Source organism: Eulemur rufifrons, chromosome 16 (genome assembly GCF_041146395.1).
Source record: "Eulemur rufifrons isolate Redbay chromosome 16, OSU_ERuf_1, whole genome shotgun sequence".
NCBI lineage: Eukaryota > Metazoa > Chordata > Mammalia > Primates > Lemuridae > Eulemur > Eulemur rufifrons.
The window spans coordinates 52,804,206-52,818,904 of NC_090998.1; positions in this window are offsets into that span (position 1 = coordinate 52,804,206).

Here is a 14,699-nt window from a genome sequence, read left to right on the forward strand (position 1 = left end):
TTCTTTTTTCTTGATTTTTTTGTTTGTTTGTTTATTTGCTTGCATGCTTATTTTAGCTGTAATTTCTCTAATTCCACAAAGGATTTGTGGTGACTGGCATTTAAAGTTTTCACCAAATTTTTTTAATTTAGAAAGGTAAAGGTATCACGATGCTATGTAGGAAACCTGAAGTTCTCTTTTTTTTTCTTATCCAAATAATCTTGCCTCTTGCAGATTGTAGCACAGATTTTTTTGCTTGAGGCAGCTCTAAACATGTATCGGTTTCTTTCATTAAGAGTTGGCATCCCCAAACTTAATGATATATGACTTGTCCTATTTGAAAATTGGAAACATCATTTGCTAATTAGAATCCTGGATCATGACTTATAGGCTGGTCAGATTTATGATTATTTTAGGAAATCTATTAAACCACAACAAAAAAGTGCACCCTGCATTGGGTCAGATTAACTTCCTCCTAAAAAGGAAAAAAAAAAAGTGACTCGCAAGAGGGAAAATCTCAATCCCATATTGCAAAGTTTTTAGTCTATATGTCCATTAGGAAAGTGAAAAGACTCAGACTGGGAAATATTTCTTGTCACCCCGGGTTGAATTTGAAGTATTTTTCTAGTCGGCTTTCACGGCAAGACAAGCAACCTTCTTTTCTATTGGCCTGTGGTCAGGGGTTTCCCCCGGTGTGCCTTCCATCTCTTGGCCATAAGCAGCAACTTTAGTGGGTTAGGTTTTCTTTTTAGTCACCTGATAGGATTTCCCAGGACAGAGGTGTCAAGCTGATTTTGACCTGACTTCCCATCTCCTTCCTGTGGGTCACCCTGAGAGAGAAGGAACTTGCTCTCCTTCCCCCAACTGGGGCTGATGTCATATTTCCTCTCTCTTCAGCCCAGCGCCCTGGTGACAGCATGGTAGGGCAGCGATCTCTGTCACAGAGGCAGGAGGCTTTGTCACTTCTTATTTGCAGAACTGTAAGGAAACCACCTGCAGAGCTCCCAGGGCCTCAGCAGTTGGTTTTGCATCTTCCCTTTTCTGAGGCAACCACACCCACGGCCACGGCTGCAACAGCTGGAGCCCAGGAGGAAAAGCTGCGTAAAGGTGGATTACGTCCATGCACAGCTGGGAGTTCTGAGTAACTTCGCCTGAAGTTTTGATCATAAAAGGCAAAAAATACAAGTTATCCTCATATGCTTGTCTTCCTTATGCATTCTAAGGTCCCAGAAAGCATACACTGTCTCTTAGTCTCTTTTGTCTATCTCAGGGCTTTGCATGAAGTATCCAATAACTGTTGACTACCAAGCCTGGGAGATGGAGCCAGCAAGGCCACCTGGCCAGGGCTGCAAGCCCAAAGAGACATCAATTCTTTAGCTACACTTCAGTGACAAATCCATATAGGGAAGGCAGGCATACCTCATTATACATGCTGATTTTAGCTTTAAATTCTGCCTGCCCTCTGTTTTCCTAAAAGTTGTATTGCTGCCAATCACAGAAGCTGATGCTAGTGGTCATTCACTGTTAAATACAAATAACAAACCACTTTCATGAACAACTGATTGACTGACATCAATTTAAAGGGATTTTTAAAAAATGTGTTCATCTTATAACTATTCCTGTTTATATGGTAACCCCCTCTTGAGATTATAGTGTTATCAAATGTCACTAGTTTTCTGTGTTATTCATATATATATTATATACATGAACAATTTAATTGTATATAATACTCACATGATATTATGGCATTAGTAATAAATCATTTTAAAACACTTTTCATTATAGTATCATGGTTAATAACACAGACAGAGGAGCCAGACTGAGTTTGGGTCCTGGTTCCATCTTTTACCAGCTGTGTGAACCTGGGAATGTTCCTTATCCTCTCTGGATTTAGCTGATAAAAATGGCATCTATCTCACAGGCTTTTTGTGAGGATGAAATAAGTTATATGTGAAGCTCTTGGAGCAATGCCTGGCATATAGTAAGCACGATATGTGGTCATTGATTTTATTTTAGTTTCATGGGTTTTTTTCATTTGTAATCTGATTGAAAATAAGTTGTATTTATATATTTCTTCATTTTTGATTTATTTTTTTCAGGTTAAATTGAAATATTTTATATGTAGAAACTTAGTTTGAGTTACCCCAGAAACAGCCTGAGTTAAGGATCATTTCGGTGACGAACCCAGGAAGCACCAGTAGGGAAGAGGTAAAGGGATTCAGGGAAGGGAAAGAAGTCAGTTCAGGGTGGTTCACAAACAGGAGCTTCTGTGGGCAACTGGGACTCAACCCACTATAGACCTCTGAGTGATGGCGTAGAACACACCCCAAAGTTGTCTCACCAAAAGGACAAAGAAGCTGCAGTATTTATCCTGCAACTCTCTTTAGCATTATCTGAGGGCTGCTCCCCGGACACTGACCCTTCCATCCTTCCCCACAGGCAAACAGAAGGAAACCCTTTAGGCCAAGAATAGTAAGTTGTTACCATTAGAGGCAGGGGTCAGGCCCAGGAAGGAGACTGCTGAGAGGATATGGGCAAAGCATGCAGTATCTGCTATGATAAGTTCTGTAATGCTGCCTTAATGATTCCCTAATTATTTTTTTTCAGTTTTCATTATAGCTTTCATTTTTTGGTGTTGATGTCAGTACTCTGATAAGTTGCATTTGTTAGGACCTTCTGGGTAGCAAGTTATGAAAATCCCAGCCACACTGTTTTAATCAAAGAGGAGTGTTTATTGGAAGGACATTAACAGAAGGAGAACCTCACGGACAGCTGGAATCAGGGACTCAAGTATTGACAGGACTTGTCTCTCTGGTTCTCATTTCTCCTTCTCATGGTAAGACGACATTAGTCTTGCCTATCACAGAGCAGCATCCACCAGCTGGAAGGTAATTTGGCCATCAAGACATTCCTCTGAAACTTCATATTTTAGGTTTTTTCACTCCCCAAAATAGACTCTTCTTCTCAATTCCAATTTGAAATACTGCACTGATTCATCAAATACTTATTGAGCTCCACATCATATGTCATCAGGAAATGCAAATTAAAAGAACAATGAAATACCACTACACACCTATTAGAATGGCAAAAATCTGGTATACTGACAACACTAGATGTTGGCAAGGATGTGGAATAATAAAGACTTCCAGACAAACAAAAGCTGAGGGATTTCAACACCAGGCCTGTCCTACAAGAAATGCTCAAAGGAATTCTTTAGTCTGAAAGAAAAGAATTTTAATGAATGTAAGAAACCATCTAAAGATATGAAACTCATTGGTAACAGTAAGTACACAAATACAGACTACTCTAATGCTGTAATTATATCTTGAATAGGAAGACTAAAAGACAAACCTATCAAAACTTTTTGTGAGATAGATAGTATAAAAAGATATAAATGGAAACAACAGAGAGTCAAAAAGTCTGGGGATATGAAGTTAAAGGGTAGACTTTCTTTTAGATTTCTCTTTACTTGTGTGTTTTTTGTAAACAGAGTTAAGTTGTCATATGTTTAAAATAATTGGTTACAAAGTATTTTTGTGAGCTTCATGGTAACCTCAAATCAAAAAACCTACAACAGATACACACACACAAAAAAATAAATAAAAAGCAATAAATTAAAACACACTACCAGAGAAAATCACTTTTACACAAAGGAAGACAGGAAGGAAGGAGGAAAGAAAGAGGACCACAAAACAGCCAGAAAACAAACAACAACATGTAAGTAGTAAGTCTTTACCTACCAATAATAACATCAAAGGTAAATGGACTGAACTTTCCAATCAAAAGACATATAGTGGCTGAACGGTTAAAAAAAAAAGACCCAACTTCATGTTGTCTACAAGAAACCCACTTCACCTATAAAACACACATAGGATGAAAAGAAAGGGATGGAAAAAGATATTCCATGGAAATGGAAACCAAAAAAGAGCAAGAGTAGGTATAATACTATCAGATAAAATAGATGCCAAGACAAAAACTGTAAAAATAGACAAAGAAGGTCATTATATAATGATACAGGAGTCAATTCAACAAGAGGATATAACAATTTTAAATATATGTGCACCCAATGCTGGAGCAGCTAGATATATAAAGCAAATATTATCAGAGGTAAAGAGAGAGATAGTTCCTAATATAATAATCACTGGGGACCTCAATATCCCACTTTCAGTCTCTTCAAGAAATGACACCAGGAAAACTGGATACCCGTGTGCAGAAGAATGAAACTAGACCCTTATCTCTCACCATATGCAAAAATCAAACCAAAATGGATTAAAGACTTAAATATAAGATCTGAAACTATGAAACTACTAAAAAAAAAACCTGGAGGAAATGCTTCAGGATGTTGGTCTGGTCAAGGATTTCTTTCTTTTTTTTTTTTTTTTTTTTTTTTTTTTTGAGACAGAGTCTCTCACTCTGTTGCCCAGGCTAGAGTGAGTGCCGTGGCATCAGCCTAGCTCACAGCAACCTCAAACTCCTGAGCTCAAGGGATCCTCCTGTCTCAGCCTCCCAAGTAGCTGGGACTACAGGCATGCACCACCATGCCCGGCTAATTTTTTCTATGTATATTTTTAGCTGTCCATAGTAGAGATGGGGTCTCGCTCTTGCTCAGGCTGGTCTCAAACTCCTGAGCTCAAACGATCCGCCCACCTCGGCCTCCCAGAGTGCTAGGATTACAGGCATGAGCCACCGCGCCCGGCCTGGTCAAGGATTTCTTGAGTAGTATCCCCAAAGCACAGGCAACCAAAGCAAAATTCGACAAACGGGATCACATCAAGCTAAAAAGCTTCTGCACAGCAAAGGAAACAATCAAATAGTGAAGAGACAACCCATGGAATGGAAGAAAATATTTACAAACTACCCATCTGACAAAGGATTAATAACTAGAATATACAAGGAGCTCCAAAAACTCAATAGGAAAAAAAGCAAATAATCTAATTTTAAAAGGGGGAAAAGATCTGAATAGACAGTTCTCAAAAGAAGACATACATTTGACCAACAGGTATAAAAAAAAAATAAAAATAAATAAATAAATAAATAATTTAAAAAAAAATGTTCTTTCAGTACATAAAAAAAAAAATCCTCAAGATCATTAGTCATTAGAGAAATGCAAACTAAAACTACAATGAGATATCATCTCACCCCTTTGTTAAAATGGCTTTTATCAAAAAGACAGGTAATAATGAATGCTGGGGAGGATGCAGATAAAAGGGAACCCTTATACACTGCTGATGGAAATGTAAATTAGTGCAACCACCATGGAGAACAGTATAAAAGTTCCTCAAAAAACTAAAAGTAGAACTACCACATGACCCAGCAATCCCACTGCTGAGTATATATCCAAAGGAGGGGAATTCAGTATATTGAAAAGTTTGCACTCCTATATTTATTACAGCACTATTCACAATAGCCAACATTTGGAATCAACCTATGTGTCCATCATTGGATGAATGGATAAAGAAATTGTGGTACATATACACAATGGAATATCATATAGCCTTAAAAATAATGAAATACTGCCATTTGCAACAACATGGATGAAACTGGAGAACATTATGTTAAGTGAAATGATCCAAGCACAGAAAGACAAATCTCACACATTCTCACTCATATGTGGGAGCTGAATATTAAAACAATTGATTTCATGGAGACAGAGGGTAGAATGATGGTTACCAGGGGCTGGGAAGAGTGTGGGGAAAGGAGATATAGTGGAGATGGTTAATGGGTATAAAAATATAGTTAGATAGAATGAACAATATTTGCTAGCACAACTAAGTGACCATAGTCAACACTAAGTTATAGTATACTTTAAAATAACTGAAAGAGTGGAAGTAGAATGTTCCTAACACAAAGATATGATAAATGCTTGAGGTGATGAATACCACAATTACCCTGATTTGATTAATTCACGTTATATGCCTGTATCAAAACATCACGTAGCACAGGGCATTTTTAGGATATGAACTATTCTGTATGATGCTATAATAGTAGATACATTAATCAAAACCCATAGAATGTATAACACAAAGAGTGAACCCTAATGTAAATGATGCACTTTAGTTAATAAAAATGTATCAAAATTGGCTCGTCAAGTATAACAAAAGTACCACACTAATTCAAGATGCTAATAAAAGGGGAAACTAGAGAGGAGAGTATATGGGAACTCTGTACTTTCTGCTCAAATTTTCTATAAACCTAAAACTGCTCAAAAAAATAAAGTACATATATATTGTTTCATTATTGCTATTGACACGTCTTCTGTAAGCCTCCTGGACCTTCCCCTTTCAGTCCCTGTCTTTTTAGGACCCCAGCCCACTGGTAAATCTATAGCCCATTCCCTCTTGGCTCTTGTCTCTCTTTATGCCCTTAACCTACCCTTCAGGCATTCCATGTCCTCATGTTTCTCTTGGCTGAGTTAGGCCACTTCTGGGGCATCCCATGCTCTGATACTTCTCCATCTGGCATCTCTCTTTTTTCCTGGGAAACTGCTTTGTCAGGAAGGGGATCTCAGAGCATGGAACCTAAGCAGCTATCTGTTCATTCTGAGGTGTGGATGTAGCACAGATGATCCACCTATATGGTTCAGTCCATCTGAATGGGAATAACACATTTCTATTTTCAACCACCTCTCTTCCCTACTCCAGAAATTACTTCCTGAAGATCTTAATTTTCTGGAAGCCATGCTGGAGACAGGAGTGATTTAGAAAGATGATCTTTATAATATTCTGCTTAAAGCAGAAGGATTTAAAAAATGACCCCTGTGCTATTTTTCCAAACTAATTGTGGATGTGGCATTAGGGTAATACATATATCAGATGAAATTTAAGGACTTATTTACTAAATATTTCATTTCTAATACTTTCTCTTTATCACTGTATTATTCTCCTATGGCTGTCATAACAAATTACTACAAACCAGGTAGCTCAAAACAATATAAATTTACTCTCTAAGTTCTAGAGGTCAGAAATCTGAAATCAAGTGTCAGCAAGGCCATGCTCCCTCCCAAGGCTCTAGGGAAGAATCCTTGCTTTCCCCTTCTAGCTTCTGGTGGTTGCCATAATCCTTGGCATTCCTTGGCTTGTGGCAGCATTAACTCTACTCTCTGCCTCCATCTTCACGTGGCCAATTTCCCTCTGTATTCCCCTGTGTGTGTGTAAGTGTCCAAATTTCCTTCTTCTTATAAGGACACCAGTCATTGGACTAAGAACCACCCTAATCCAGAATGACCTCATTTTAATTTGAGTATATCTACAATGATCATATGTCCATATAAAGTCACATTCACAGGTTCCAGATGGACATGAATTTTGGGAGGACCCTATTCAACCCAGTATAACTACCCTTCATCTATATGTCAATTACATTTTACAGAGTAGCAGAGACATTGCCTCTCCCCTTACAAGAAATTATAATAACAGGGGCTGGACACAGTGGCTCACACCTGTAATCCTAGCACTTTGGGAGTCCGAAGTAGGAGGATCATTTGAGTCCAGGAGTTCAAAACCAGCCTGGGCAACAGTGAGACCCCATCTCTATAAAAAATAAAAAAAGTTAACTGAGTGTGATGGTGCATGCCTGTAGTGCCAGCTACTAAGAGGCTGAGGCAGGAGGATTGCTTGAGTCAAGAAGTTAGAAGTTGCAGTGAGCTATGATGCACTCCAGCCTGGGTGATAGAGTGAAACTCTGTCTCAGAAACAGGAAAAAGAAAAAATAAAAAAAAGAAATTGTAACAATTATTGTCAAATTATTGAATGAATGCTTACTATTAATATATACCAGTTACATTTATTGGCCCATTTAATCCTCTGACAAGTCTATGAAATAGGTGCTATTTTATCACTATTTTGCAGATGATCAGAGAGAGTTTATATATGGCAAATATCACCATTACCCAGAAGGCATAAACAAGGACAATAAGCACTCCCCTTGTATTTTGATGACTTAAAAGGGAAAAGCTGTCTTTTCCCTGGAATGGATCTCAGGACAGAGAAGAATGGTTAAGTGCATGAGGAGACAGATGCAGTTTTGAAGGAGTGCTCCTAGGCCCAGGAGTACTCCAGAGGTGGCCAGATGTGGAGACTCAATGAGCTGAGCGTTAAGAGCAGTAAAGTTGGGAGACGAATTTGTATCATACTGGGCAGTTCATCAAAGGGAGACTGAAATTTCCTGCCTTGGAGAGCTTCGGTGGTCTGTGCAAGGACTGAGCCAGCCTCTTCTGTCATACCATGTAGGGCCACTCTTCAGCAAGGACACCATGTGGCAGCAGAGGAAATGGCCACGGAGCACTGTTTCAACTAACTTTTTGGACTTATAAGTCCCCAGAGTTTTTGTAAGGCATGGTTTGAAGAAGCTGCAAGAAGGAAATGCTTGCTTGATTTCTTCCTGAAAGGTGAGCGAATTTCAGAGTTCAATGGAACACCCAATAAATAACAACCCTCTTTTCTTCCTGGTTCTGTGTCAAATGAAAGATAAAACAAAAAAAAAAATGAAACAAATGGAAAAGCAAAATATTATCCTTTTGCTGATAAAGTGGATAACAGTGAATGCAGCTCAAATTTGTTGGCAACTGGGAATCCTATGGACACCCCCTCCAAGCCTGAGGGAGAGAGCAGAACAGAGTCCATGCTCCCCACAGGCAGTCACTCCCAGGAGGAAAAGCAGAGAGAAGAGGAAGGAGCTGAGATATATACCCCCTATTTGCTCTCCAAAACTCGGCAGTCAGAGAGGAGTCACCCACCAAGGGCAGAGAGAATGACAGGGTGGAGAGAGGCCGGGAGCATCATGCGAGAGTATGGCAGGGTGGGAAGGAAGTTCCACCCCAACAATGAGGGCAAAATTGAAGCAATAGAAAAGCCATCTTAGCATCTGCACAGTGAGTTTGGGGAGCACTTCACGCTGGCTACACGTAAGGATATCTGCAAGAAGCCATCTTCAGGGAGCCTGTTTGATGTACTTGGTGTGCTGGATCCTTATAGGGGTTGCACTTAACATAACATTGCTGCATAAACATATCTACCTTCCTTTCCTTTCCTTCTCTTCTTTTCTTTTGTTTTTGTTTGATTCGTGTTTTTTATTGAGTGGATTCTAAGTCAGGCAGCAGTACAGGGTAGCAATTAAAAGCCCAAAGAACCCTGGTTCAGATCCTAGCTCCTCTGTCAATAATTATGTGACAGTAGGCAAGTTACTTAGTCTTTCAGGTCTTTACTTTCCTCAATTAAAAATAGAGAAGATAATAGTACCTATCTCATAGAGTTACCATGAAGAATAAACATGTTGATATTAACTATAAAACACTCAGAACCCTGCCAGGCATAGAGTGAGCTAGGATATTGATATTGACAATGGCAATGATAATAATGATGATATTCATGATCATTATTATGGGCATTTGCCAGGACTTGATCGATACAGTTTGTAATGTGAGTCCTATTAAAAAATATTTCTGATATATCTTGGGAAACTGTCACCAGGTGCAGAGCCCAGGGTAGGCAGCAGGGAGCTGGATTTATCCATGATTGGGATTTTGCCAGGAGAATATGATGAAGGAAGAGAAGGGCATAGATCGTGGAACTTAGGCTGGATAACGAGGGAAGCAGAGACATAAAGGGGGAAGGACAGTTAAAAGATGCCAGGATTAGTGGATTTTTCTGTCTCGTTGGAGTTGAATGGTTGCTGGAGAGCTTCTAGAGGGAAAAACTGGTAGGATTCCTGACATTGAGATAATGTGGGGATTGGGACTATTGCTATTATAGTGCAAGTTCTTGCATCTGCCCATAGGAAGAACTCGCTAAAATGAGAGAAAGAGCAAGACTTGAGTGGAAGGGAGATCATGGACGGGGAAACCAGCATGTTGGAAGCACTACCAATATGGATATTGAAGTTTATGGGAGGGATGGTGTTAGAGAGAGTGACAGTTTATCAGTGGGTAAATCTTTCCAGAATGAGGAGTGATTGAGGGATCAGAAGACAATGCCCACCGGGGACTAGGGATTTATATAGTCTGATGATGTGATATTTAAAGAAGGAAGAAGCTAAAGAGTTTGAGGAAGAAGAGAGGGAGAATGGGAAGGACTCCAATGAAACACAAGATGGGCACTTAAACGACCTTCACCTCCATTTCGAGGGGTACAAGAGGAAAGGGAAAGGGAGCAGCCACATCTAGAAAGAGCTGCAAGGGAGCTAGATTCCCAGGGGCTAGTCAGTGACAGTAAGAAGGCAAAGTTTGGGGAAAGTGTTAAAGATATGAGGGATTTTGCTGGTGACAGTGAGTCCAGAGGACATAGTGGAAGGGTTTCAGAAGTTGGAGATAGGTGGGAGATGGGGTCGTGGAAAAGGAAGTGGAGAGCCATTATGCAAATGAAAGCCTGAGAATTAAGGGTCCCCTAGAAGTCCTGGGCTTCTTGAGGCCTCTGTCTTAAACAGGAATAAAGAGCATCATGAGGTTATCACTGGTGGTCTCAAAGCTGAGAGTGGTGGGGAGGGTATGAACATTGAAGACCCCACTAAGGTTACACAGAATTGTGGGTCCCTTCTTCACTCCTGCCAGTGGTTACCAGGAGGTTGAGGGAGCAATGGTCTAATTTCCCAGAAGAATAGGAGCTCTAGGATCCTTCTGGACCAACTGGGAAAGAAGGATGTCCACATCTGCATGAATGCCGATAGATGGAGCCACTGAAGGAAGGGCTCCTAAGAAAGAGAAACCATGCACAGAAAGGAAGAAGAGAATGCAGCCTGTGCTCACAGCCCAGCAAGCCCAGAGCCAGTAGGAGATATGAGAACTATGGGGAACTCAGGAGTCTTTGAATTGAGTGTATACATTTCAGTGAGGAGGAAACTGAAGTTCAGAGAAGTAGAGTGGCTCCATTATGAGGAATAACCTATGTAATATAACTCAGAAAGCTCCTCTTCAAAAATTATTAACCAAAAAGAAAACAATGGGCCACTTAAAGGAGTATTCATTGAGAAATAGGCAAAATTTGCTTTAAAATGGTTATCACAATCTGCCTAAAATTTCTGTTCATGGCATTATTATCCATAGCTGCTCCAACGGTGGCACTAATAAATCCACATTATGGAATAGTTGTAATTGATTTTTTTTCTTTTACATTTAGTATTATGGTCACTAATGTGTCCTGTTACATGACAAATTTAAAATAATAAATTTTAGAATTTACCATTACAATGCTCCAGAGAAAATTCTTTGAAAAACTACTGATAAATTTAAAATCCTAGTGAATTGTATGTCTAAAAGCATTCTTTTAAGTGGTGTGTGAGAAAAAAAAGTTATCCCAAGACTTTTAGAAATTATACTTTACCAGTGTAGATACAGTTATAGAAAACCCACATGAGTCTTAGATATATTTTGTTTCAGTGACATTTGTGCAATTTGACCAACTATTTGATAAATCTAGATTTTCTCAAAGGTGCTCCACTAAATACTATTTCTTAGAACTTGTCTTGGCTATTATAATGACCATAACTCTCCAGTGTAGGCTTTAGGGATTCCACACTGATACTTTAAGGCCCAAAATTATTCCCACCATAACTCAGAGTAGCATTTGAAACAATTTTTAGAAAGCACAAATTGATTTCATATCTAGGGCCTTTTTGTCTGTAATTTATATGTGTGTGTGCGTGTTTATGTAATTTTTATGTTCATTTATGTAATTTGTAACCAATTTCTCTTACCAAAAAGAATCAATCTATTTTTAAAGTGTCATAAGCAATAGGATCACATAACTTTTGCCACAACTCACTCTTATCCATCGATTTGGAAACTACATTCAAGATAATCCTCTCTACCAAGAATTGGCCCTCTGATGTAGCAGCGAGGTGCCATTAACCATCATTTCCACCGACAGCTGAGGTTGTGGTTTTGCATTCAGCGCTTTTTTCCTTGTGTGAAGTATAGAACAAAAGATGTTACTAATGTAATAATGTAAGTAATCAACCGAACCTGTGGTTACTACTACCATGAAAAGTTTTCTTTCTCAGTAGGAAAGTGTCATTGGTCATTCCCAAGATGTTACATATGAACAGAAAAAACAGTGAATATTGTTGGCTTTTACATTTTGTCTAGGAAATACAACTGAGTTCCTCGCTTGTGGGTAAAGACAAGTCACTGTGATGACACACACCATTTTTTCATCAGGAGAGTAGCTAAGCAGGAAGCAGCAGCCTTAGATATCTCATTAGAGAATTTCATACTTATGATATTCACTTTGTTTCAATAAATACAAATAGCAAACATAAAAGTTATTGTCTATATACATAATAAATTTCCTCTTTATAGTCTCCTCAGAAGACACACACTGTATCAATGTTTTGCTTCCTTAAATATTTTTCTTTTTCTTTAAAGAGAAATCTAGCAGTTTTTTTTTTCCACTTCATCAATGATACATTGAGTTGGTATCTCAAAGAGACTATGAGAACTAACCTCTTAGTTCCTAGAATCAGGCTTTATTCTAGGGCCATGATAGGAGAACCCAGTAAAAATAAGTGTGAGTGGAGTTCAAATCAGAAGTCCCTTAATTACGTGGTCGCTGGGCTGAAATGATAGACCTAGTTTGGACAGCCCATGCATTGGGCGTCCCTAGATCTTTGCAAACTTTCCTGAATCCAATCCTCTCTCCATCTCCACTACCTCCTCTCTGGCTCAAGTCACCATCCTCTCTCACATGAATCACAGCAAATGTCTTTTAATTGCCGTTAAAGCTTCCACCCTCCAATCAGGGCAGAGATTCAGCAGGCATGTCTACCATCCTCTGTGGTTGGCCAGAGACCACACTGTACAATTTGTTAAATATTTTAATTACCATTACTACCTACCACCCTTTCACGTAATAGCCAGAGTGATCTTTGTGGCATAAATCATGGCTTGCCACTCTCCTGATTATATTGGTTTTTCCTGGATGACAACACCTAAAGCCACTAACCTGTCTTAACATCAAGTCAAGGACAGAGAAACAAGCAGGTACTATGTGCCTTCTGAAGTGATGTGATAGGCAGTTCACAGCTCCATCATGAAATATTCTTGCCAAAAGCTTGAAACTGAATCTTGTATGCTTCTACATATAATTCCCAATTTAGAGGAAATTCTGAGGAAGAGGGAGATATTAAATGTCTCCGTGGAGACAGCAGCAGCAAAATCCAGAAGGTGGGAAATGCTGTGGGACAGATGACCTGGTTTCTTCACCAAATAAACGGAGGATGGGGGGAGAGAGAAGAGTGTGGAGACTTTTATAGATTTCAGAAATATATCTATCCATTCATTTTGAAGTCTGATTCAACCAAACCAACTATAAGAAGACATATATGAGATGTCCAATTTGATAGTATTAATAAATTATTGTTAACTTTTTATGTGTGATAATGATATTCCTATTGTGTTTTCTTAAGAGTCCTTATTTCTCGGATATAGTGAAGTATTTATGGATAAAACTATATCGGAATTTTCTTTAGAATAATCTGGGATGGGAGAGGGAGAGGTATTGGTGAACCAAGATTGCCAGATGGTGATAATTTTTTAAGCTGAGTGCTAAGTATATTAGGGTTTGTTGTTTGGTTTTTTTTGCAAGATTTGACTTTTTTGTAAGTTTCAAAATTTTATAACAAAGATTTAAAGATAGTAATAGAAAGAAAACCCTTCAAAGACATTCCTTTACTATCAAAATAAAATACAAACTCTTCATCCTACCCTGCTAGTCATGCATGATCTAGCTCCTGCTTCTCCAACCCTGTCTTGTCCCATCCTTTCTGCATACTGTGCTCCAGCCACCCTGGCCCCTTTTCTGTTTCTTGAACACTCCAGGTCTTTCCCACTTCAAGGCCCTTGCACTTGCTATTTCCTCTGCCTAAAATGCCCTTTCTTCAGCAACTCACATTGCTATCTCAACTTTCAAGTCTCAGCTCAAATATAAATGCCATTTCATCTTGGAAATCTGTCCTGGGCACCCTACCTAAAATACCTCCTTGCATACCCACCTCCCCATTACTTTTTATTATATCATCCTGATAATTTTCTCCATAGCACTTACCCCATTATGAAGCTATCTGTTTTGCTATTGTTGTTTTCTTGTTTGTTTTCTGCCTCCTCATTAGATCATAAGCACATTGTGGCTTACAATCTATTAATAAGCCTCCATGAGCCTAAAATAAGGCTAACTGTCTCTTTTCATGGCTGTTCCTCAATATCAGAAAAGTTCCTGGCATGCAATGAACATTCAATAAATACATGTTGAATAAACAAGAGGTTTGTTAAAAATGAACAACCAGGAAAGAGAACTGATATCAGAGACCTTGAGTTAATTGAATAGTGCTTCAAACCAAAAACCTAGACAGTCAGACATGGAGTGTCCAGTTTCCCTGGACAGAAATGAGGCAGGAGCACAACCTCAGAGTGTTCTAACATGTTTCTCTCTGTTGGCCCAGAGATGATTCATCTCTAATCAAACCTGGAATTTCCAGAGTAGTGGTGTCACCATATGGCTAGATGTGAGTAGTAGATGGTGTCTAAATATATGCATGCCCCCACAACTTCACCAGGTCAAAAGGTGGTGTGGGGGCAGATCCACCACAACCGAACTCGCATCACTCTTCCCTCCCTCAGTCCTTACCCCTCTTAGAGGTACATGAAATTATGGATCTCTGAGAGATTAAGATTCACGGATGCCTGAACTCCCCAAAGCAAACTAGGATAGGAATGAGCAAGAGAAAGTATCAAC